Below are 26747 nucleotides of genomic sequence, written 5' to 3' on the forward strand. Positions count from 1 at the left end.
CATCTCTGACATGCAGACGTCATAAATGGTTGCCAAAGCACCAATTTTTGAAGACTTATGACCTTTTGACAAAATAACTTTTCAATATGGCCTTTTGGCCAACTCCCTCTAGAGAGTATACATGTAACTAATGCACGGATGCATTAAAGCTTCTTTGTGTTTGACGTGACTTCAAGAAAAAAGTTGTGGGTATCTAACTCAAATGTCCTGCTCTACCTCCTAAGTAGCCTCCTCACTCGGATGGTTCCTCCACAACACTCTTACAGAAAGAATACTCTTGGATCTCAATTGCCGAACCTGTCTGCCCAAAATAGCTATCGGGGCCTCCTCATAGGATAACTTTTGATCAAGCTAGACCGTCTCATGGTCAATAACACAACAATATGACTTGGGTCTCTAGAGTTTTGGAGCATGAAAACATTAAAAACTAAATGAACTTCTGATAAGGATGGTGGGAGCCAGTCTAAAGGCAACTGCCCCTATATGCTCTAGGATCTCAAAAAGACCGATATACCTCAGGCTCAACTTTCCCTTCTTGCCAAATCTTATAATAGCCTTCATGGGCAATACTTTCAAAAGTGCCATGTCACCCTCCATGAACTCTAGATCATAGATTATCTTGTTTGAATAGGATTTTTTCCTGCTCTAAGATGTCTTGAGCCAGTCTTGGGTTACCTTTATCTTGTCGAAAGCTTGCTGAACCATCTCTGGACCCAAAAGCATCTTCTGACCAGGTTCGAACCAACTAACTGGAGAATGACACTGTATATCATACAAAGCCTCATAAGGTGCCATCTCAATACTAGACTGGTAGCTTTTATTGTCAGCAAACTTCACAAAAGGATACTGCTCATCCCAATACCGCCAAAAATCAATGGCACACGCTGTCAGTTCTCTAAGTTCTGAATAACTCACTCCGACTGGACAATCTGTCTGTGCGTGAAATGTTGTACTGATCTCAACTGTAGTACCCAGAGCCTTCTGAAAAGACTGCCAAAACTGAGGCATAAACTGCGACCCTCTATCAGAAATAATAGAAATGAGAACCTCGTGCAACCGAACTATCTCATGGATATAGATCTGTGCTAATTGCTCTGCTGTGAATATAGCCTGAACAGGTATGGAATTTTTGAATTTGATCAGTCTTTCCACAATCACCCAAATTGAATCATGTCTCCTCAAAATACGTGGCAAGCCTACCATGAAATCCGTAGTGATTCTCTCCCACTTCCACTCGGAATAACCAAATTTTGAGCTAACCCTCCAGGTTTCTGATGCTCATACTTAACCTGTTGGAAATTCAAACAATAAGCCACATAATTGGATATACTTCTCTTTATCCTCATCCACCAGAAATATTTCTTCAAGTCTTGATACATCTTTGTGGCTCTCGGATGCATGGAATAATGAGAATTGCGAGCTTCCTCCATAATAGCCTGCCTCAGGTCTCCATATCTGGAACACATAGCCTACCATCATGCCATAGCACTCCTATTGGAGGTGATAGCTGCTCTCTTAGTCTATCCTTGCTCACCTGCTCTTTGAGCTAAAGCAATCGGCGATCCTCAAACCGATGAGCTTTGACCCCCTCAATCAAAGAAGACTGTGCAACTATATACGCAAGTATCCCTCCATAAGGTGTGGCATCAAGTCATTATGCCCTAAACTCGGGTAGGCGTGGCCGGCACCCGGTGTCTTACATGATCCCGAGCGTACCATTCTGTAACTTGTGAAACCTAAATGCAATCAAATGATCTAGGCCGGCAAGGCCAATCTGTAAAGTAAACTTTACTAACCTAGGCCAATAAGGCCGTACTCAGAATCATCTGAAAGGGGATTACCCCAAAAAATTATATATATATATATATACACATATCTGAATGGGCCAACAAGGCCAACATATGTCCCTGCAAGCAACAAAACCCAAGACAAGGTATACATAACATGGAATAGGTGATCTATGGAGGACTCGCGAGGTCCATACACCACCCGAAACCATTTCACATCGGGTTCTCAGCTATTTAGGCTTTCAGTCTCAACATTTAGCCAATTCAGCTCTTATTACATGTACTTAGTCATTTCGGCTCTTATATTCTCATCACTCTGTTCGAAAAAATTTCCCCTCTAACATCTGATGTTAGGTGTATATTAACTCGTGTCCCCAAACAAAGCACCAGTCAACTTTTGCCTTCCTTTTAACATAGAATATACGGAGAGAGGAATCGACATAATGAAGTAGGAAAATTGACTGAAGAAGTGCAGGAAATATTCAACAAAGAAGCCCGTTCCCACCACGCTCATGGCCAGGCTGGTCTGCCAGCAATAGTGGCAATTCTCCCATTCCTTAGTCAAAGACTTGGTTGGATGCGGGATATACTACATGAGGATCGGTACGGACGTAGATGATATCATCAAGATCCCTCCTTTTGTACTACTAAGGATGATTAACGCCAGTTGGGCCACACTTTACCCATATTTATACCTCATTTTGGAGCTAAATGTATTAAATACACCTAACTAATGTTGACTTTGAGATATGGAAATAATATGTGCTTTATTGTTAAATCTGGGTACTTTACGTTGAAAACGCTCCGTTTCGAGGGAGAAGAGATCAAACTTGGCTAAGTATTAGACAAGGACAACACGCGAGGTCCATTGCATGAAAGAGGGTTGCGGTGGCCATCACTCTGCCACCAACTAGTGAAGCTCAGTGGAAAAATTCTAGTATGGAAGAAGCTAGTATCCACACGGTGTGTGTGCTATCGCGCAAAACTTCATTGCCTTTAGCTCCGCGTCGAGACCTCAAGTTATGCTAGAAGAAAAGTTTCACCAAGTATGGAAACTGTATATACCTCATGACGTGAGGTCCAAAGTGACCATATGTGGTGCGACAGGAATTGCGGCACGAGCTATATGAACAGTTCAAGATTTCTTAACCAAGTGTGATATAGGCTTGGAAAGTCCGTCTTGGACATTTTCAAAGCTTATAAATATTCCCCAAACTCATTTTTTATTAAACAAGAATAATCTTTGCTGTAATTCGAGTATGAGTAGCTAAACTCTATAGTTATGAGGTTGTGGTATAACCATGATTATTGATGTTTGAATAGTCTTTTCATCTTAGTAGATTATTCAAATACAATTATTTCTTATACTTCAATTCTCAAATGCTTGATTTCCTGCACAAGAGTTGAGTTCTATCTACTATTTAATATATATGATTGGAAAAAATGTTGTTAGATTAGAGAAGAAGTAAAGAGAGTGTGGTTTGATTCCCTAAACTAGGGCAAGGATTTGCGACTAGATTATAAATATACTTAGTCACCCCATTAAATTAAATACCATAAATGAATTGCTTTCTTAACAGCTCAATTCCATGGAAATATAGGAAGTGAACTGTTTTCAAAAGGCGAGTAGTAGTTCGGAAGAATACTACGAGAGTTAATAATCTGGTTAATTGGTAATCATGAATAAAAATGCTAGGGAGAAATACTAACATGACTCAATATAATTGGTAAACCAACCACAACCCTAGAATACTCATCTATCTGTGTTAAATCCAAGCTTTAAACCAACGTTCGTGACAATTCTTAGCGTACTTAATTAGTCTTTTAATTTTTGTAGTAGTTCATAAAACAAAACAAACTTTTGTGTAAATAATTTGCATAATTGGTGTTAATAGTGAACTCTAGTTCAACCATTGATCATAAGTTTCTGTGAGTACGATATCACAACTTAACAGTCACTATATTACTGGACGACCACGTGCGCTTGTGCGTGCTTTTGGAAATACCTTGCCCTTTCATAAATCTTTGACCTATCTCAATCTATTCAAATTCGAATGCTACATTAGCATCCAAATCCATAGTCACTCATATTTCTATATTGCAAATTCAGACCCAAAAAATTACTTAAAAAGGCAATCCTAAGTGTTAGATTGCACAACCTACTTCCTATACTATGCTTAACAATTTTTTGCCTAAGAAAGGAACACGTTACTGTACTTGTTTATACTAGCGTCTTTGCGGAATAATAAACTACAGATAAGTAAAGGAGACACGATATTTATGTGGAAACCACCAAGCTCAAAAGGTAATAAAAATAACGACCTACAGACCTGTAGGATTCCCCCATCTTCACTACAACAATGAGCCAACTGCAAGTTAAAATTACAACCTCTGTAATCTAACTCCTATCTCAGCCTTGCTACCTAAACTCTGACTAGCAAGTTATCTCCAAGTAGTAAACTTCCTACTTAGAGTTACACTGCTTTGTATCTACCTTTTATGCTTATTAATAAGCAGATAAAGAGACAACTCAATAAATCAAACCTAATACACAAATATAGACTTCAGAACAAAGAAATATTTTAGTAAAACAGCTACATCGCTCCTTCTCTGTGTACTAGAGATGCAATCCTGGATTCTTGAATATGCTAGATAAATCTTTTGACAACACAATATTCTAAACTCTCTCTTTGTGGATGCGCAAACTTCCTCTTGGAAAGACCTGCGTATTTATAACATTAACGCCCCGCAGGTCTATTAACACAAAACACTTTCCTAGTCGATCAATGACATGTAATAAGGTTTGTGGTAGTATTTGGATTCTTGCCTTGTTGAGTCCACTCCTTGTACGTGTAATAGGTTTACTAATCCCTACAAATGTGGCAAGGAATCTTTCATACTTGACCCCCAAGTTCTTTTCATAATTCTCCAAATCCTAGCTGCTATAGGACTTGCCCTGGAACATGTTCACGAACCTGTTTCATCCACCTGGTTCGTTTGCCTCAAACGCTATGCACTGTATAAGATGGAACATGTGCTTAAACCTATTTCATCATCCCTTTCACATTTATACTTCTGACGTCTTCTTGAGTCTGCTTTTGGTATGAATAATGGAATATGTTGACAGACTTGTTTAATAGATCATGTGTAGCTCTGTATCTTGCTTCTTCACATGCATCTATTCATTGCTAGAATAAATCATGTCTTCAACCCAGACTCACTCTTTGACTTCTGATTTTGTTCTTGCTCTGTAATGGAAAATGTTTGTAGACCTGGTTCACATGCTTTGTCTTGCAACCTCTTTAGCTGATCAATTTCTTCCTTCTGAACATTGTCTTCTGGGTCTGAGTCACTTCACCTCTCCTCTTCTTCATTATCTCACCACTACTTGTTATTCATCCTCTGCAACTGAATCCTCTACTATACTTGCTAACATCTTTGATATAGAACAACTTGCATACTTGTTCTATTTCTTTAATTTAACTGCACCTTTTACTGAGTCATCATCTACCCTACTCTGCACGTATGTATATGGACCATTCAGTGTCTCTCTATTCTGCATTCCATTTGTCTTCGTACTGACACACACACACACACACACACACACACACACACACACACATATATATATATAGGGAGCCTGTTTGTTCATGTGTCTGGATCTGTCTCTTTTGCTTTATTGCAATGGAACATGTCCTCGGACCTGTTCTTACCATCCTATGTTGGCTGCTTCTTCAGACCTTTTATATTGTCTGGAAATTCATCACATTGTCTTCCTGCCTTTATCCCAACCATTGATCATGTTTGTTCAATTTTAACATCTATCTAAGCCTGGTTTATTCACCGTGTTTTCTCCCTTGGAACAATACTATTATTTCTTCATCTGTTTTAGTTCAGTTTTCATCATGCTTTGCAAACTGGTTTTCTTGTTCCAAGTTTTTGCCTTGTCAACCGTCAAAACTTCACATATGGCTTTAAGCTAACAATTTCCCCTTTTTAGTGATGAGAAACACTAACTGTCATGTCCATTTGTATATCCAAATTTTCTAAAGGTAAATCAGGTTAACATTAGTCAAAAAGCATTAATGCATAAGTTAATTAATCTCCCCCCTTTTGCGGTCATTAAAACGTTAATCTCAAGGTGATTAAGTAATTTTCAATATTAAACTCATGGCCACCGGGGCTATCACATATGCACAAAATAAGAACAGTCGCTCATTTCAGTCAAAGCATTCGAGTCACATAGACGAGGCACAAATGTACAAGATATACATAGTTAATCAACAATCCTTTTATTCACAACAACAGATATAATTTCAGTCTCTTGATTACAATTTAAATACATCAGATCATTTATGCCGGACTGAGAATTTTGACGCTAAGAATTGTTACATAGAACCCAATTTTCTGGGCACCTTCTAAGAAGTTCTATCTAGGAGATGTGGAGAGGCTTTTAACTCTAGAGGTAGTGTGAATGGCAGGACAAGAGCTCATCAAGTATTTTTCTTTCTCCTTGATCTAAATTTCAACCCGGTATTTGATAAGACATATAAATTTATGCCCCTCGGAATACCTTCGAAGCGTTAGCGACTCAATTATTCAGATCGTGCTCCTTTATTTCATCCTTCCTTATTTCTTCATGAACCCTTGTTCCTTCATCACTCATTTTTCCCATTAACCTGACAATGTCAATTTGAACCAATCTTGCTATCTTGAGCAGTTCTTTTTCATGAAAATTCATTACTTTACTCATTTTTCATTCATTCATCTCTCTCTCAGATATTTTAACCCATTCCCCCTTACTGTGTGCTCCAACTAATTTTCTTCTTTCTTTCACTAATTCTGTAGGTATATTCATGTATATGATCGAATGATGTGGTTTAGGGAATGAGAACTGGAGAGTATACTCTACGAATTTGAGTTTTTGTGAGTGTATGGGAAAAGGGTTACTCAGAGGATCTAGACACTTTAAGAATTCTGATTTGGTTTCAAAGTGAAGTCTTGATGTAAGTGAGGCAGTTTGTGGCTAGTTTAAATAGTTGTGATAATGGAAGTAAAGTGGTGTGAACGGTCACTTGAAGAGTATCCTTGGGAAAGGATGATAATTTGACTGAGATAGGTTTTCAAGAAGGTCATCATGCCTTATTTTTCACTTCTCAACACACACTTAATGCCAACTATAGTTGGCTATGATAATGACAACAAGTTGTTTGAGTTTTTCCATGATCTGAGTAGTTATTTGACTGCAAGAGACAGAATGTAAACCTGACGTGTAAATGACTAACCATATGCAATCTTTAATATTAACCCTAGTTCTTTGACAGTCACTATGTTTGACTTTAAAGAGACATGAACCTATTATCGAATAGGACACACAACTAGATGTGCAAGACTAAGTAAGATATCTTAATTAACTTTATAACCACACAGTTTAAGACAACTGTTTTAGCCAATTTTAGGGAATAATATGAAGCTTTAATCGTTCTCAATACTAATCATAATTATTCCTCTTCACCCCATTTAGTCATTACTTCTATATAATCAATAAGGGGAACTTTTCAGCATATTATTATCGTTTGTGTATACTACATAACGTGTTGTAGTCCTCTGATGTCCTTCTTTGTTGATGTTCCAGTAAGGAATTGATTGCCTTAGCACTTCGCTAGATCAAGTTGAACTACCTGCTTCGTTTGATTATTTCATTCCATTAGATGGAACAAGTTCATCGACCTATTTCATGGTCACCTGAGTACCTCCCATTTTGAGTATGTTCTTCTCTTTCATCTTGATGCTTTTTTTTTTTCTCTTCTTCTTGTCATTTATCTCTGCTATATCATCATCCTCTAGTGGATCCCATCTTTCTTTAGAGTTCTGTTATTTTCCCCCTCGCATTCAGCTCTGGGTGATTCCTTGATTTTATCCTTCCCTTTTGTATCATAAGAGTGACCAGAATTTTTGATATGTTCCTGTTGTAAGATCTTAAGCAAGCCTTGGTCTGTATCATTGTTTTGCTTGCCTTCTGTCATTCTTTCCTTTATAGATTATCAGAGGTTGGTCTTTCGACCCTTACTTGTCTTGGGTTTTTTTCTTTTGCCTTTCTTTTTTGGGTGTCTTTTCTTCATGTTTGTCTCCCCTGTATTCTTTTCCACATCTCCCAGCTTTGTCCCTCTTAGAATAAGTTTGGCATCTGCGGTCAGCTTTAGAGTTTTAGCTTGGAAGGCTGTTATGGTTGAGCCAAGTTTAGCAACCTATTCCTTCAGTGGGCTATTTTCCCTATTCGTTTTACTTTTGCTCTTTTTTATACTCCTGGACCCCTTTGTTAGCCTGGCAATGGTCCCAAGTAGCTCAGCTCGTTCATTGTTCATGTCTTGACATTTCTTACTCAACTTTACTACCAGTGTCATGAGCTTGTCTTTAGGAATATCATTAAGCCTTCTAAGATCAAGAGTACCTTCTTAGATATCCTTCTCAATGCTAGAGTCTGAATTTTCAACAGCTGTGACAACCTTGTAATTTTCTTCCACCAATTCTTTCTTGGACCTTGATCTCGATGTTGCTGTTATGGGTTCCTTTCCTTTTGCTTTCCATATTGAGCAATTCTCATTCTTGGAGTTTGATTTTCTGTAGACTTCATGGGTTTATGTAAGCAAGTCCCAGATTTCTTTTGCGCTTGAGCATCCCCAGACTATATGACACTGATCTATCCCAAGCTACATTGTAAAATGTTGAATGCTCTCGCGTTTAGCTCCATCAATGCCATATCTTCAGTTGTAAATTCTCCTCTCGTCTTGGGTCTTTGGGTTCCATCATGCAGGGTCTTCTTAGGTATGAACGGTCATTCTGAAGTGATTATCCATAGATTGTAGTCTGTATCCATTAAGTAGTCCAGCATGCTATTCTTCCATACAAAGAAATGCTCGCTTCTGAATAGTGGAGGCCTGAATATTGACTCGCCTTTCCTTTGTCCTGCAGGTAGTGTATTCCTTATCATGATCTTCTCTAAGGTGTTAACCTTTAGAAGAGAACCTTCTCTGATACCACTTGTTAGATTGCACGACCTACTTCCTATCCTATGCGTAACCAATTTTCTCCTAAAGAAGGAACACATTACTGTACCTGTTCTATACTAGCTTCTTTGCAGAATAATAAACTGTAGGTAAGTAAAGGACACACGATATTTACGTGGAAACCACTCGGCTCAAAAGGCGATAAAAACCACAACCTATAAACCTGTAGGATTTCCCCAACCTCAATACGGCAAGGACGACAAGTTATAATTACAACCTCTATAATCTAACTCCTATCTCAGCCTTGCTACCTAAATTCTGACTTGCAAGCTATCTCCAAGTAGTAAACTTCCTACTTGGAGTTACACTATTTTGTATCTACCTTTTATGCTTCTTAATAACTGGGTAAAGATACAACTCAATAAACCAAACCTAATACACAAATCTAGACGTAAGAACTGGGAAACATTATTCAGTAAAACAGCTCCATCGATCCTTCTCTATGTATTAGGGATGCAACCCAAGATTCTTTAATATGTTGGATATATCTTTTGACAGCACAATATTTTGAACACTCTCTTTATGGGTGCATAACATTAAAGCTCTGCATGTCAGTTAACACAAAACCCTTTCCTAGTCGGTCAATGACATGTAATAGGGTTTGTGTAGTATTTGGATTCTTACCTTGTTGAGTCCACTCCTTGTACGTGTAAGAGGCTTATCAATCCCTACAAATATGGCAAGAAATCTTTCATACTTAACCGCCAAGTTCTTTCCATAATTCTGCAAATCCTAGCTGCTGAAGGACTTGCCCTAGAACATGTTCACGAACCTGTTTCATCCACCTGGTTTATCTGCCTCTGAATCTCTGCACTGCTTGAGATGGAACATGGTCTCAAACCTATTTCATCATCCCTTTCACATTCATACTTCTTGTCACGACCCCAACCGGAGGACCATGACGGGTACCCAGAGCTAACCTATCGGGCACCACTGAACATACATCTCATACTTATTTCTAGGTAGGCCATAATGCTAGCTCATGGGCGTCATACTCTATAAGGGCATATATCACAGGATAATGGCACATCTCTATATAATCATCAACAATTGTGCCCATAAACATAAGCCAACAAGGCTGCCACATTATTATACAACAATATGAACTGGTAAGGTTAAATAACATCTAGCTACATACATTTGTATACGAGCCTCTACATAGGTTACAGGAATCCATAAAGATGGGGTAGGACTCTGCCATGCCCAAGTATATACATAAAGAGTAATACCAATAAACTGCAGCTCCGAAACAAATGGAGCGCTCCTGAGACTCTGCTGATAAAGCTCCTAAGGATCAGATCCGTCACCCTACTTTCCCGCAGGCATGAATGTAGAGTCCACAAGAAAGGACGTTAGTACAAGCGATGTACTGAGTATGTAAGGCATGAATAGCAACATAACAAGAGATAGGGAACATAACATTAAATAAAGAGATAACTTGTACATCTGAATGCCTCTTAGGCGGATACCATGCATTCGTAGCCTTTTCACAAAAATATTTCTCATACATATTGTCACGACCCAACTGGAGAAAGTGACGGGTACCCGGTGCTAACCCTCCCGGGAACCTCTTATCGTACGTTCACATTTACATCTAGGTGAGCCACATAGCTCAATCATACTTTCTATCCATTATTCATACTAATCCTATTGGGCAACAATACCTTTATATCATCATCAATAACTATGCCATATCAATGTACATAAGCCGACGAGGCGAACAAAATGATATACAAAATATAAACCGACAAGGCTAAATACATCTAACCATATACATATGTCTACGATCCTCTAAGGAGAGTATGTCACATCATATAGGCGGGACAGGATCCTGACATGCCCATAAGTATGTACACAAAATAATAGATACCAAAAGCTGTAGCTCCGAAATGGAGCTCCTCTTCTACGTAGTCCCCGAGTAATAAAGCTATGGATCAAGCTGTCTCCCTGCCACCATAGGCCATGACGCGGCCACAAACAAAAAAAGGACATCGACGAAGAATGTACTGAATATGTAAAGCATAATCAACATCATTATGGAAGCATAAGAGACAACATAAGAAATAGCATAAGATGGGAGGTAGTAGAAACATCATCATAAACACTTACGTGTCTTTCATAGGGACCCTCCCTTTCTAATGCGTGTTTGTGTACATACACATGTACATATACATACTTTTCATATTCGTACACAGAAACCTCTTCGGACTTTCCAAGCGATCCGGGGTCGTGTACGGAGAACATTAAAACTTACAGAGAATATTCATATCAACTTACTTATACTCAAAGCTTATATATCACTCTTATGTTTGGTGTGCTTTATATCGGATTTTCTATTTCGAATATTTACACCCGTCAGCTATTATATCAAAATATTCCTATCAAATCATTCGTATCGGAGCGTTTATATCCAGATAGTCGAACCAGAATGCTCATATCCGAGTTACCGAATACTTATAACCAACTCAGAACATTAGTCAAAAGTTTCTACCAAGAATCGTACGGAAATAAGACAAATAAAGCAATATACATAGGTCTCGGGTGTTGTGGGCCCACCTCGGAGCAAATCAGGTAACGAACCTAAAAATGTGGTCATTATGTCTCATTACATTAACCTTGAAGATTTCAAGTCATTCCGGTTCCATTTCCAAGAGTTAACATTTGAACATTTATTCACAATAAAGCATAACTCATTTAATTCAATACTACCGAGCTTAATAGTAACCAAATTCAAACTCGAATTTCTAGAATTAGAGTGGCCCCCGAGGCACACACGTTCAAGCCTATGACGTCTAAGACATGCCGAGAGAAGGAAGGGAAAGCCTTACATACCTTTTCTCGCCGCTTGTGCTACTCCAAATTCCAAATCCCAAGCTTGCCAAAATCCGCAATTTGGTCATGTTTGCCAAGCATTACTATTCACGAGGCTTTAAAATTCCAATCTTGGATTCGTTCTTGTCTCACGAAATTTAAAAGACTCTCCCCCGTAAATGCACCATCCCGAGAATATGGCTGCGGCCCAAATTAACGTCAACAACAATCCGGAATTCAACCGGCCAAACTATCAATCATAATATCACAACTACACTAACAACTTCAACAACCAACTCAAGGTACATTCTAACAATTCCACCAACATAGTGCTTCCTTTAAGGGCTTCAGCTTTAATGAAAACTATAACAACTCCGTAATTCATACGCCATAATATCATACCCCCTCATTATCTTCCATATGCAAGAATCATTATATTCAATTCACATGATTTCTACAATAAACCTTCAACTACACAATCATTAAGCTTTTTTTTTTTTTTATAAAAAATAGAATCTACAACACAAGATCCCAAACATACCAAATGACATTAGTTCTTCACCCCATTCAACACAACACACGCACGGCCAAACTCAACATTCACGGCCAACATCAACTCCAATCATTTAATGAGTTTCATTCGTTTCTACATATTACAACAATACACAAACATGTTGAATACAGCGAATTCATCACCCCAACACCACCCTACATACACACGGCCAACACACACACGGCCACACACACAACATATATGCATATGGATTATTTTCATTCATTCTTCACCCCTACCATGATCACACCATATTAACTAGACCTTAATTCAAAATCTAAACATAGCACAACACACACATGCTCCACACGGCCACACTTCATACATATAATCTCAATTCCAACTTACTATATTTCATGAATTTCCTTTGTTTTAGCATACTACAACATACATGCAACCTTCATAACACATAAAACACCATTGGTTCTTACCTTTCTTCACAACTTCTTCACTTGGCTAAAGTGATGATTTTGCAACCAAGAGTGATTATCTCCTTCCAACAATTATATCATGTTGAATAGCACCCTTGAATTAGTAGGAATACAACAAGAAATAAATTTTGGGCAAGTTTTCATGGAGGGAATTTTCCGTCTCCATGGCGAATAGGCCATGGTGTGTCTCTCTCTTCTTTCCTTTTGTTTCTTCCTTTCTTTCTCTCCTCTTATACATGTATATATTCATTCATCTTGCATGCATGCGAGGGGCACACCCCTCTCTAGATTCTTCTTCTTTTCCTTTTTATTTTCTGAGTTTTCTTCCTTTTATTTTATTAAAAGATGACTTATTATTTTAGTCACCCTTTTCCCATTCTTTTTCTTCACATGGCCAATATGGCCCCTTTGGAATTTTTCTTGAATTCCCGTGAAATGACCATTTTACCCCTCGACTTTTCTCAATATTACGATTTTGCCCCTGGCCTTCCGCATTATTTTCATAACCTGTTTTGCAAATTTCTCCTTGTTACCCTTAACCTTTCTCAATATTTCCCATACAATAATAGTCATAAATAATTTTGTAACGACTTGCACATCAAAATGATTTTTTGAAAATCGTCTCGTCCTTAACTTCCCACGACGACTTCAAAATATCCAAACGTACAAAGTACGGGCTATAACACGAAGTATGTAAGGCATGTATAACAACATATAAAGAAGCATAGAAAACATAAGAAGAGAGTATCACTGCAACTGCTCGCCCTTTAAGGCGGAATCATGCATGCTCATCTTTACCTCTTAAACATATTACCAATTCGTGCATAAATAGTCTGAATCAAATAACATCATTAGCCCGCGTCCGGGGTAATCATCTCACGCCTCCCACCAGTGGTGCTGCCCGTGCCATATGGACACGGTGTTATTATCATTATCCATAAGCCGCCCACTACGCCCACCGTACTGGTGCTTCCCGGCCATATAGGTACGGTATAATCATCAATAAGCCGCCCACTACGCTCACCGTAGTCGTGCTGCCAGGCCATATAGACGCAAAGGTAATCCTCATAACATAAGCATGCATAAGAGCCCAATCAAAAGCTATGACTCTATCAGAGTGACGTAAAGTCGGTAACCTCCGATTGTATTATGGAACAATCATGATCGTCGTGTCTCACCTCGAAGGAACTAGCATTATGAGATGAGACTATCAATAAAGAATAACATCAAGGAAATCATAGAGTAAGATCATAAATCTCATAACGCGTCAAGTTATACACTTTGGAACCTTTTTTAAAAAAAAGAGTCATCATCAATGAATAACATTGAGGATTAAGAAATAGTTCAACATTCTCATGTTCATATTCACATTGAAACCATAAGCTTGGGACCTTTAAACATGAAATCCTCATCATCATCATAATCCTCATAGAAAACATCTCTTCATTGGTATCATAAGAAACTTATTAAGAATCATGAACATCTAACCTTTTGAGGTAAGAAGAGGATGAAAACATATATGGAGCCATAACTTAGGAATCATGCCTTGAAAGAAAGGGACTAGCCTTACATATATGTTCGACTTCCTATTAGTTACGCTTATCCGTTCGAGCTCGTAAATCTACATTCGAAAGGATTTACACTAATGTTAGACTCATTATCGCACACTTGTTCCAAGTTTTCAAATCAAACTATTTTATATCTTGCCGAAAATCGGGCAACATCTCCCCTATTTATATGCCTAGCCCGAAATCTCCATTCGGCAACCAACAATAACAATAACAATAACAATACCAACATCAACCATAATATTCTCAACACCTAATATCCTTTATAAACATCCCATATGGTGTTTATCCCATATTTCCATCAACCGAATTATTTTATAACTATTTAACAGCTCTATCTCCGTAAAGGAACCAAGATTAATATTAATAATAGAAGATTCATACCTTTCTCCCATTAATATTGCTGTATCTTCACTTCTCCACCTTAAGCTTAGGCCACAACGCGCCACTATACGATTTTGTAACCGCAACTATATGCTATCCGGATCGAAATTCGAGAATTATACCTGGTTTTTGCTTAAAAGTGGGTGTGGGAAGTTTGGCGAAATTTCCAGAAGATTAGAGAGGATTTAGGGTGTTTTGGCTGAGGAATGGGGGAGGGGGGGGGGGGGGGTGACCCGTTTTATAACGGTCTAGGTTCTGCCTGGACCGACTTAAAATTTACTCAGCGTGTTGGCGCCGCCACGTGGTGGTTTCGCGCTGAGTTGTAGGGTCTTGCCCTGCTCATTCGGGCCACCTTCTGGCACGTTCGCGTAGGGTTAATTTCCTGCCCTGACAACCGATCTTAAAACACGTATAGCGTGTGATCGCGATATCTTATGAGGGCCCACGACCTATGGTTGGAAAGATATTTCAATTATCTACAACGTTCATTTTGGGTGTGTTTTTAAACTCCAAACTTATAATGACTTTTTGGCCTCTTCAAGTCAGATCGTCCGAAAACATCTCCTTAAATTATCCTTTTGGAGGGCTTATTCCCATATTTGGCCTAGGGGTCCTTCTTAAGACTTGCTCAACTTCCCATGTACTACTCATATTACTTTTCATATGTCCTTTATAAAACCCCGGCATGTGGGCTCCACCTTAATTCTCTGATTTTCTTGTCCTCCAACCCTTCCATGACCTATTATACGAACTTAACCCTGATAATCATACGATGAACATATATAACTTCGTACGTCCTTAACTATAACCTCGCATTCGCAATAGTACGACTACCACCTAGCAAATATCAACGTGCCAAGCTGCGAGGTGTAACAGTTGAGCTCAAACACATAGCCGTGTGGGTGCTGAAAAAGTTGAATCTGAATTAGGATGAGGCAACCAGGCTTCGGTTATTTCAACTCAATCAGATAGATGAGTTTCGCTATCAAGCCTATGAGAGTGCATCTTTGTACATGGAGAATGAAACACTACCATGAAAGAAGATCCTTAAGCGGGACTTTCAACCCGGTGATGATGTGCTGCTATTCAACTCAAGATTGAAGTTCTTTCCGGGCAAATTGAAATCTAAATGGCCGGGACCATTCCGATTGGTAAGTGTTTTACCCAATGGTGCAATGGAATGGAAAAATGAAGATGGGACTATAACATTCAAAGTAAATGGCCAATAGGTGAAGCACTACCATTAGTGCATTGGTGGTGACTGCATTGTGGACAGACACCGGTTGAACGTGGTTACACTCCTGATCCTAAATAGAGTGGTAACACCGTCGTGCCACGACGTTAAATCAAGCGCTTCTTGAGAGGCAGCAAAAGTTTATATTCATGTATTTTGGTTTTTAGAGTAGTTTGATGTGTGTTTGTAGGATATGCACAGGTTGGAAAAAGGAACTTGAAAAATGCCAATGGAAATTCTATGCTAGAATCTACAGACCGTAAAAATTTTTACGGACCGTAGATAGAAGCATAGAATGGAGATGATCGAACAAGCACACTGTTCCTGTTTTACGCCAGATTTCACGGCCTGTAAAACTTTTATGGACCAAAAAAGGAAGCGTAGAATGGGTTCAGCAAAACATGTTCACTGTTTTTGTTTTACGCTAGATTTTACGATCCGTAGAAAATTCTACGACCCATAAAAAGAAGCATAAAAATGGAGCATTGAGAACATGCTCACTGTTATTCTTTTACGCCCAAATTAATGGTCCGTAGAAACTTTTTCGGTCCGTCAATTGAGGCGTAAAGTGTAGCATTGAGGGGCCTCCACGTCACTCTTCCGGTAAGTTAAATGACCGTAGAATGGTCCGTAAACCATTCTACAGTCCGTCAAAAATAAAGGAAAAAAAAAGAAGCGTAAAAGAAGAAAAGGAGCAAAAGGAATGGATAGGATTAAAATACCCTCCTCATTCAAATCAAACCCTATATCAAACTTTCCCTCTCCTACTTTAACTCCAATTTCTAAAATCACTCCACCTCTCCCTTAATTCACTCCATAACCATTCCCATCCCCATAATTAAAACCGAATCCACTCCTATACCCCTCTTACCATACATACTTCATCATCCTATAGTCGTTCCAACTGTTTACAAGTTTTATGTTTTCTCTTCCATTGCAAGCAACCCTTATTTCAGGTATGTTAAGCCTTTCACTATCTTCTCTGATGTGTGATGTATAAAGGTAGGGGTGATGAAACTAGGTTTGTTTCCTATGATACTTGAATGCAAACAGTTTCAAGTTCATCTTGTGGGAATAGATAATTGAAAATTTTAGTTGGGGTGAGGTTATTTAGCATGATTGTTGATGCTTGACTCGTGGGGGAGGGGGGGGGGGGGGGAGGGGGACGAGTAATCGAATCCTCTATCAAGTTGGAGGGCATTCTGATAGTTTGTTTCAAGTTTTGGAATCACGATTCGTTATGCCCGCCAACTGTTCGATTAAATGCCTGAATGAATAAAATTGTTAACAAGGTGAAGTCTGAGTAACCCTCGGCCTTATGTGAGTGTAACAATGTGGTATGAGGTGTGGAAAGTGCTCAAAATTATGTATACTGTAATTTGGACTCACACACCAAAGTTGGGAAGAAGCCTGATCAGTTGTAGTATGGGAAGTTGTACGACAAAGTTGATGGACCGTAACATATTTTACGGCCATGAAAAGTGTCGTAAAAACTCCTCTACACAACTATAGCACACTGTTCCTATTTTATGATGCAACTTATGGACCGTGACAATTTTTATGGACCGTAACTTGCACCATAAAATAGGTTTCCCAATTCTTGGTTATTGTTTCTATTTTATGGTGAGTTTCACGGGCATAGAAACTATTTTACGGACCGTGGAACTCCACCGTCAAATAGTTCCTCAAAATCTGGTTCACTGTTACCATTTGACGGTACAAAATACGAACCGTAAAACTTTACACGACTCGTGAAATATTTTACGGTCCAATACTGTCATATTCCATCTGTGTATATATGTACTTGTATTTTGTATTTTAATTTTGTATTATGGTTTGTTTTGCCTTAAATTCATAAAAGAAAACCCAAAAATATTTTGTTTTATTTTCTTGGATGGTGGTACTAATATTGTTTGCATAGGTATTGCTCCGAAGAATCCAGTAAGGCGAGGGGGTGCTCAACCCATTGACAGAGGCAGAGGTAGGGGCCAACAACAAGGCCAACTGCACCTCCGTGATAAATCCGAAGATGCTGGCGAGGAGTCAAAGGATAATATACCATTGGCCAGAGTCACCCGAGGCAAGGGTGCCACTCTCGAAATCTCGCCCGGTCTGAAGAGGGGGGAAACTTCTTCATCCACAAGTAGCTCAGCCAATGGGGAGGAGGCTACGAGGCAGCGAGAGAACAGAATGAAGAAAAGGTAAGAGCACAGCGTTCGGTTCTCTATTCTAGGGTCGAAAGAAATATATGAGCATGGAATAGAAGAGAAAGAAATGGGTGGGCCCAAAAGAGCATCCACGAGGAAGAATCAGCATGGATGGGTTGGAGGCCTTCCCACGAATCCTCTCGCTCATTGACTATTATCAATGGAATTTCCTTAGCCACCCCTGATATTCGGCCAAAATTGCATATATTTAGCCATTGTTGCCTCACATATTAGTACTTTTAATTGTCTTTTGAGTATTAATTATAGTGATTTGTACTAATATTATATTTTTATTATGTAGGAATAAAGCAAGCGGTGTGAAAATTGAAGAGATTTGGAGCAAAATTTAATAAAAAGCGGAAGAAGAAAAAAGAAAAAGAAGGGGGGCAAGTGGGAGACGTCATGATGGCACAATAATTTGGTAATTAATGTGCAATCACTAAAGTACTAAATGAAGTTAAAGATACAAAGTGAATTGCAATTGGAAAAAAAAAAAGTCACTGCAAACATTGTTTCTCGCTCAGCGACGTGTACCGCGACTTTGTACTGTGTGTTTGATTTTCGGATCCCAATTAGTTTTGGACTGGGTTATTTTGTCTGGGTTTTTCCTACACCTATAAATAATCCATGAGACACAATTATTTTGACATCTTTGGCAGAAAACACAAGTTTGGAGGCTAGGGTTCCTACGTATATTTTCTTTCTTTTATTTGAACCTTGTTTATGGGAATTTCTTGGTGACAATTGAGATTGAAACTCTTGTTGTGCTTATTTATTGATCGACATTATTTTTTATCAAGTAAGTTATTATTATTTTAATTATTCTTGTTCTTCAACGTTTCTCAAGGGAGTAGCTAACCCTAGGACTCACCCATTTTTTTTTTAAAAACTCGGAAGAGGAAGAACGGGGTTGGGATAGAATAATTGACATGAATTTGGGGCGTTAACCCCCATCTAATGGAAATTGACCTAGGAATAGGAGATACCACTTGTAGCCATAGTCGGATGTTCTTAATGCTCCTAATTGCTTTAGGGATATTCAATTAGGTAGTCTAGTTAATCTTCCGGAGAAGTTAATTTAGAGTCATTATCCGAGGCTAATTAACATAATATTACCATTATCTGTAATTCGTGAAATGTATTGGATCTTTACTTGAGAAGTAGTTTCCTTTATTCCATTCTTGTGGCCATTGATCAATTTACTTGATTTCTAGATTAGATATATATTTTCGTATTCTATCAAAACCATATCTAAAAACCACCATTGATGCGTTCGGCCTAGCTGTTGTTGGTGATAATTCTTAATCTGCTTAAATGCCTACATATTGTTCTCTGTGGGATTCGACCCCAACCTTGTTAGGTTACTATATTTGACAACGTCCGCATTATGCCATTAAAAGATGTAATTTGAGCGTATCAAATTTTGGCGCCGTTGCCGGGGAACAATTGGCGTATTTTGGCTAATTTAGGAAATAAGCTAACTTGCTTTGAACCAAACCTGTGAATATTTGTATAGTTGTTTTTTGTGTTTTATTTTATTTTTAGAAGAAAAAAAAAAAATGGCATATTTCCATCAAAACTTGCTTAGTAGTGATTTTTATTGTGAGCATGGCTAAATTGGTGAGTTCAAACTCATGATGGAGTGCCTGCTAGGTGAGGCTAACGAAAATCAAAAAGCCTTGGAAGAATACTTGGAAATTAGTCTCCAACTTGGTTTGATGACAGTAGAAGAAAATCCGCCATGGGCATTCCATCCGTATCAGAATCAATATGAACTCCCCAATAATCAATCTGAAAAGGTAATCCCTTTGTTGGGGGTCAATCATGAAGATGAGTTTATTGGGAATGACAAATAAAAATATAAATTGGAGTCAACCATTGTTATGAAAAATATGGTTGTTGTTGACTCCACTCCAGGGGAAAAAGAGAATGTCGAAATTCAAGAAGTCCAAAAGCCATATATCCTGCAATTTGAAAACTCAAGAAGGCAAATGACATTCCACACTTGAAAGCCAAGAAGCGTAAGATGAAAAATATTATGCTTGGCTTGTTCATTTACTTACCAACCCCCGCCGCTCATGGTCACAAACTTGAATCCAAGTTGGGTGCCCAATTCATAAGCTCCAAATGGCGAGAAAAGCGGTAAAGTTGATTCACGTCATGCCGCGACATTAACTAAGGCTCTTTTGGGAGGCAACCCAATGTGTAATAGTTTTAGATTTTTATTTTTATAGTGTCACGTGTTGTTTTGTTTTTGGTTTGCAGATTAGGGAAAGTCTGAGTACCCGAAGTTGAAAGGCGAGCATGTTTGGGCTAATGTGTGGGGTCGTCCTGACCCTTAATGTTGAGGATTATGTTGATAGCTAGGCCCTAGAGGGTTCAAGGAGTATTTCTCACCCTTGTTTTAATTTTTATCTACTATACATGCATCGAGGACAATGCATATTTTTAAGTGTGGGGTGGGTGCTTCCGATTTTTGAGGTCAAGGATGATTATGCCATAGGATTTTTTTTTTTAATTCTTAGCCTCATATATATATATATATATATATATATATATATATAAAATAAACTAATAAAAAAAATAAGATTTTTTTCTTGGTTCATTCTTTTATAGCTTCTTTTTCTCTTTTAGCGGCATACATCATCCGCCCCCTTTGGTTTTCTTATGGCCTCGGTTCTTTCCTGAGGGGGGGCCTTTGAACCGGGTAATTTTTTTAATTTTTAGGATTAAGTTTTTTTTTTTTTTTTTTTTAGGAGTAGTAAAGAAGAGAGAAGAAAGTCCCTTTTTGGCTTGGTTGATACTAGCATATTTGGGCCTGAGCTTAAGTAGTACTTTCCTGTGAGTGCTTGAGTAATGGAAAATGTAGCAGCCTTTCTAACACCTAGGCTCAAGATAGTGGCTCTATATATAGCTTATTCTTATTTTGTATTTCGCCATGATCCTATCTGTCTTAGAATAGAATTGATCCATATTTATTGATACGTGTGCCATGTGTGGTGAGGATTTCTTGCATATATTTCATGTTTTGCATCATAGTCTAAAACTTGCCCTGCATGTTATTGAAGCGAAATAAAAAGTGTTGCTCTGTTTAGAAGATGATTATAGGCTTTCTTTGATATGTCTTGTAAATTTTAGCCTTTTCAGAAATTGTACCTCTAGTTAGCCCTTTGAGCCTGTAGCCTTTCATTTGTTAGCCATATTTTTGCCTTGATCCTTTTTGTTGAATCCCTAATTTTTGCACCCTGCTTCCTTGAGCACTATAGCATAGACTGTGATATAATTGATAAATCTGAAGAAAAGGGATGGTCAAGTGAAAAATGGTGACCAATGATAGTTGCAAAGTGATGAAAAGGCCCTCTTAAAAAGAATGAAAAAAAAATGAGATTTTTTTTTGAAACGTTCTTGATATAATGAGAATTACTAGTGAAAAAAAATTGATGAAGAGAGAGCTGAAAAATAAAGTGAAGAGATGAAAATAATGGGTGATGAAGTCTAAAATTGCAAAGTTCTTAGGGAAGGGTAAGTCACTATTATTTAGTTTTCCTACCCGTCCCCTAGCCAACATTATAACCCGTTAAAGTCCTATTTGATTCTATTCGAGCACACTTAATTAGTGGAGATGTACATAATGGGAAAGCCTATGGTTCTTTGTGCATACATGTGAATTTCTTTGTGAGTGTGAGAGCATGCTTTGATGCTAAGTCCTTAATTTACATTCGATTCTTTGATTTGAGTGTGTGGACTATTTCTTCTTGTGAGGGCATTTGTGTCGTGACAGATAGGTGATGTTATTAGCTTCTTTAACAGAATAGGTGAGCGAGCTTAAATTTGATGAGTTAGAGTCCATCTTTGAGATTAGGAGGTTAGAAGTTTATTATTTATTTGTTGACTTGTATATCTTGCATGATGATCAGGAAGTGTATATTTGATGAGTTGGTTCCAATAGGCCCTAATTGTTGGTATCAACCAAAATGGTGGTGTTCCTAGGCTTGATTTATTGAGAGTGGTTTTAGTGCTTACTCGAGAACGAGCAAGAGTTTAAGTGTGGGGTGGACCCCCACGAGATTATATCCCAGCACTAGTTCGGGAGTTCTATGCCAATTATGCTGTTGAGACTAACAATACCTTCAAGCCAGTCCAAATCAAAAAGAAGAAACCAGAGCCATTGAAAGAGGAGATAGTTCGAGGGGTGAAAGTTGATATCTCAAGCCGAATAATCAAACGCTTCTACTTCGGGAGTGGTTATGTGCCGCCACCGAACACTGATGACCTTACATATAGGTTGAGTGGTAGCCGACAAGACAGGCTGGCCGACTTACCATGGGTTGCATCAGTTATTGCTTCAGGGTCACCAGCTTGGGGTAAAAATATCTTTTCCCCGGTGAAAAAGGCCGACCTTTCTGTTGAAGGAAAATGCTGATGAAGTGTCATCATCCACAGGCTTTACCCTACTCAGTCTGATAATACATTGACGATTGAAAGGGCTATTCTAGTAGCTGCCATCATGTCTAAATACCTTATTGACGTTGGCCAGCTGGTTCCTAAAGAATTCCGCTAACGAGCTATGACGAAGGAGTTATCATTGGTATACCCATGTCACATTACTGGATTGTGCCTGCAAGCAAGAGTTCAGAATTTTCCCATCCGAGATAATCGGCTCCCGGCTAACAGCGTGTATGATTTGTTGAAAAGCAAAGATAATGACCTTCATACCCCAGAGCTTACTGTTGTGTAGCTAGTGACGGTGGCACAACCCTCTTCAAAGACACAAACTCAGGAGGGGGGCATGCCCAACACTTCGCAGGAGGTTCCGGGTGATACTGATACAGCAGTACAGCCTACTTCAGAGGTCCTAGCCTCATCCTCAGGTCCATCCGCCACTACAGCCACCCCTGTTGCGCCTACATCCACAGTTCTTCCTGGAGGCACCATGATTCCTTTCAGTGCTCAGAATTTTCATGATGCCTATGTGAGAGCCGATAGAGTAGACCAACAGTTTGTTAGTTTGATGAGAGATTTGATAGGGTTCGTAGAGAAGCACATCAAGGTAGCCTTAGATCCGTTTAAAGAATCTTGGAAAGAGTCTCATTGCCTGATTCATTCTCAGATCGATGGCCTTGAGAGGAGAGTTCTCGAGTTGGAGAAGGTGAGCCCCATAGTTGGTTTGGGGGTGATTCAGGGTGACATTTTGCAGCTGAAGAATGATGTACAGGAGCTGAAGGTAAAAGAGGGACTTGCACCTACAAACCCTCCACCAGCATAGGATATAGATTTCGCAAAGCTTGTCCCAGTGGTCCGATTAATGGGAGATAACTCACCGCCCCATGCTGCGGGAAAGAGACCTAAAGGAGCGGATGAGTACGATGATGAGTAGGATGTAAGTGAAGTAGAGGAGCGTCAGTTGAGAAAGGTCCAGAGACACTCCGTTCATGATACCTATTTCACGGGAGTATCGTTCAGCTGCGCTCCTCCAATTCAGTAGATGGTGCCTAGAATTATGGTACCCGTGATGGATACTACTACTGTCCTCGAGGAGGACCCGCTCTCTCAAAGCCAGATAGAGCCACCTGCTGGTACTACGGTCCCAACAGTTGATCCAGCACCGGTCCGCACTGATGAGGTGGTCACACCTCAGGATGAGCAGCATACCTAGAGCGCCTCAGGTAGTCCTAACCCTCTATTTTACTTATTTACATACATTGGGGACAATACATGATTTTTAGTTGGGGGTGGGCTATTTGATCTTATTATATTTGTATATATGGGTGTAGGACCCCCATGGCTTTTCTTTGCCAGAGTTCTTTTCTTCAGGGGTTTTATTTCTGTTGAAACTGGCATGTTTAGGTTGTTGTTTAGATAGAGTGCAGTAGTAATGACTTATCTGGTAGTGTTTTTGAACTTATGGCATATTTTTGCATATTTGGTTGAAATTTGTAAACCCCTCAAAAATTTAGATGCATACTAAGGAACTGTTAGTGATTGATTCTTCTTATGACATCATGGTTATTGGGGTATTGTGGATGATGAATGATCACCAGGAGGTTGTACTTGAATTAGCAAAAGAGATTCTTATGCCATTGTTTGTGTGAGTTGTTAGTTTGTGCTCATGCTCTGCATTTGCAATCTAGAACTTGCTCGGTTTGTCATGCTCGAATTCTAAGGATAGTCTACTTGTTGAGATGATCTCAGGATTTCTTTGTGTAAATTTGAAGTCACTTTGCCTTACAAGCCTTATCCGTTCATGTATATAATCCCTAGTCTTCCCCTTTGAGCCTTCGACCTTTTCCTTGACTGGCCGCTAAATAACCCATACCCTTATTTGAAATAATTCCATCTTTGCACCTGTTCCCTCCTTGACACTATAAGAGAAAAATAGGCTAAAAGCCTAAGTTGGGGATGGTGCGAGTTACGTAGTGGAGGATTCGATGTGGTTGCTGTGGAGTTACTGTAAATTCTATAAAAATAAATCAGAAAATCATTGCACAAAAAGATCGCTAATACATAGTAGTTTGTTACACCCCATCGAAGTTGAAGAAGTAAAAAGAGGGAGAAATAAAGGCAAATAAAGGAAAGAAAATGTAGTGTTCAATGAGGGTAAGTCACTAATTCCCAAATATCTATCCTACCCGTCCTTAAGCTTACATTACAAGCCGAGAAAAAGTCCTACTGTGATCATAATTGAACCATCTGAAGCTGAAGGCATCGAAAATAAGGGCAACCATATGGCATTTGCATTTGTAGTACATGAACTACTTTGTGAGTGTGAGTGTTTCTCTTCTTCTTTGTCTTTGTTTGTCCCGTTTATTCTTGTACATATGTGTGTGGTACATTCTTTGGTCTGTGTGAGGGCATAAGGGTTGAAAATGTGAAATGTGGAATGACCATCCAAGGAGGAGTTTGTGTGTCCATTGATATTTCCGATAATGTGATGTCATAGATTGAAGCTTTATTGTGAGTCTTAGCATTCTTGAGTTATGTGTCGTATCTTTGATCATGAGAACAAGGTGGTTAGCTGTGAGAAACATGAATATATGTAGTTCGGAGTCAAACCATTGTAGACATTGTTACTCTGTTGTTTTTAAGTTTTAGTTGAGTCGTTTATGTTGTGTTACTTGCTTGAGGACAAGCTAAGACTTTAAGTTGGGGGTATTGATGTGCCGCATAATTTTGGTACGTTTGATGCTTTTAGCAGAGAGTTTTACTTGTTTTCAAGCAAGTTTGTGTCGTTTTGATGTGGTTTTTTTTATGTTCTAGGTAATTAGTTTCTGTATGGCGAAAGTTGGAGAATTACATGAAAACATTGTAAAAAGAAGTTAAAAAAATGGAAAGTAACTGAACAGGCAAATTGACGGGACAAAAGACGAACCGCAAAACATTCTACGGGACGTCAAATGGACCGTAAAATGGTCATAGTGTACTTGCCAACCAAAGAAAATTTCATGGAGCAAAAAGACAGTCCGCATAATATTTGACGAACCGTGAAACTTATCGTCAATCAGTAACAGTGTTTAATTCAGCCGAGGGAAATTCTGCGGAGCATTTATACGGACTGTATAACATTTTACTGTCCATTGAATAGGAAGTGCACAAGGGTTGAAGAAGGCAGTTTGACGGCTGAAGAGGACGTTTGATTGACCCTATAACTTTTGATGGTCCGTATAACAGTGCCGATGATAGCAGTTTTGTCATCTTAATTCTCACAAGTTAGACCATTATGAATACTTATTACAAGGTTTGTTTAGAATATTCTTGGTCAGATAACAGTACTACTTTCTTAGCATTCAATACTCTATTGTTTTTGAAGATTTTTGGAGAACAAGACAAGACAATTGCAATTACTTTATTTTTATTCTAATTAATAGTAAGCATTATGAATTCTTTTATATTATGTTCTTCTTTCTTCAATATGAGTAGCTAAATTCATTACTAAGGTTTTGAACCCAATGATGGGTGTTATGTGATTGTCAATTGAGACTGATATATGCATAATGGGTTATTGGGGTTTACTTATTCTTTATTCTCCATTGTTAGTTGATGGTTGCAAACATTAACTTAAGCCATAAACCTTGACTTATTTGGAAAAATAGGTTAGGATTTGGTAAGAACAAGTAACAAGAACTCGGGGCGTTAACCATCGTTTAATAGATTCACTTAGGAATAAGAGGAATTTACTTGGCAAAACTTAACCTTTCTTCATAGATACTCTTTTATATTTGGGAAAATCATAAAGCGAAATAATCCTTAACTATTGGGAAATACTAGGGATTCAAGTAGAGGTTAAGTGCATTCGTACAACAATCCATTAAAAGTTTATCAAGAGTAATACCTATCGCATACACTTCATCTAAAGGGGGACCAACCTTGATTTCTTTAATCATATTTAATACAATCAACGCAATTTAGTTAGTAAACAAACAATCTTTTACAAACTTAACGGAATACGAAAATAGACCTCAAGAAAGTGCTCACCTACTTTAGTAACCTTTTCACACCCTATTCCCTGTGGGATTCGACTCCAACCTAGTTGGGTTAATATATTTGACATTATCTGATTTACAGCATTTGTTAGGTGTAATTTGAGCATATCAGAATCCAAAACTCACACTTTGAAAACTTGACATAATGTCTCTTCCCCTTTAGAATTCCAAGCAAAATCCTCTAGTGTTACTAGTGCTCTTCTCTATTACGAGAGTATATTAAAA

Source organism: Lycium ferocissimum, chromosome 12, assembly GCF_029784015.1.
Source record: "Lycium ferocissimum isolate CSIRO_LF1 chromosome 12, AGI_CSIRO_Lferr_CH_V1, whole genome shotgun sequence".
Classification (NCBI taxonomy): Eukaryota; Viridiplantae; Streptophyta; class Magnoliopsida; order Solanales; family Solanaceae; genus Lycium; species Lycium ferocissimum.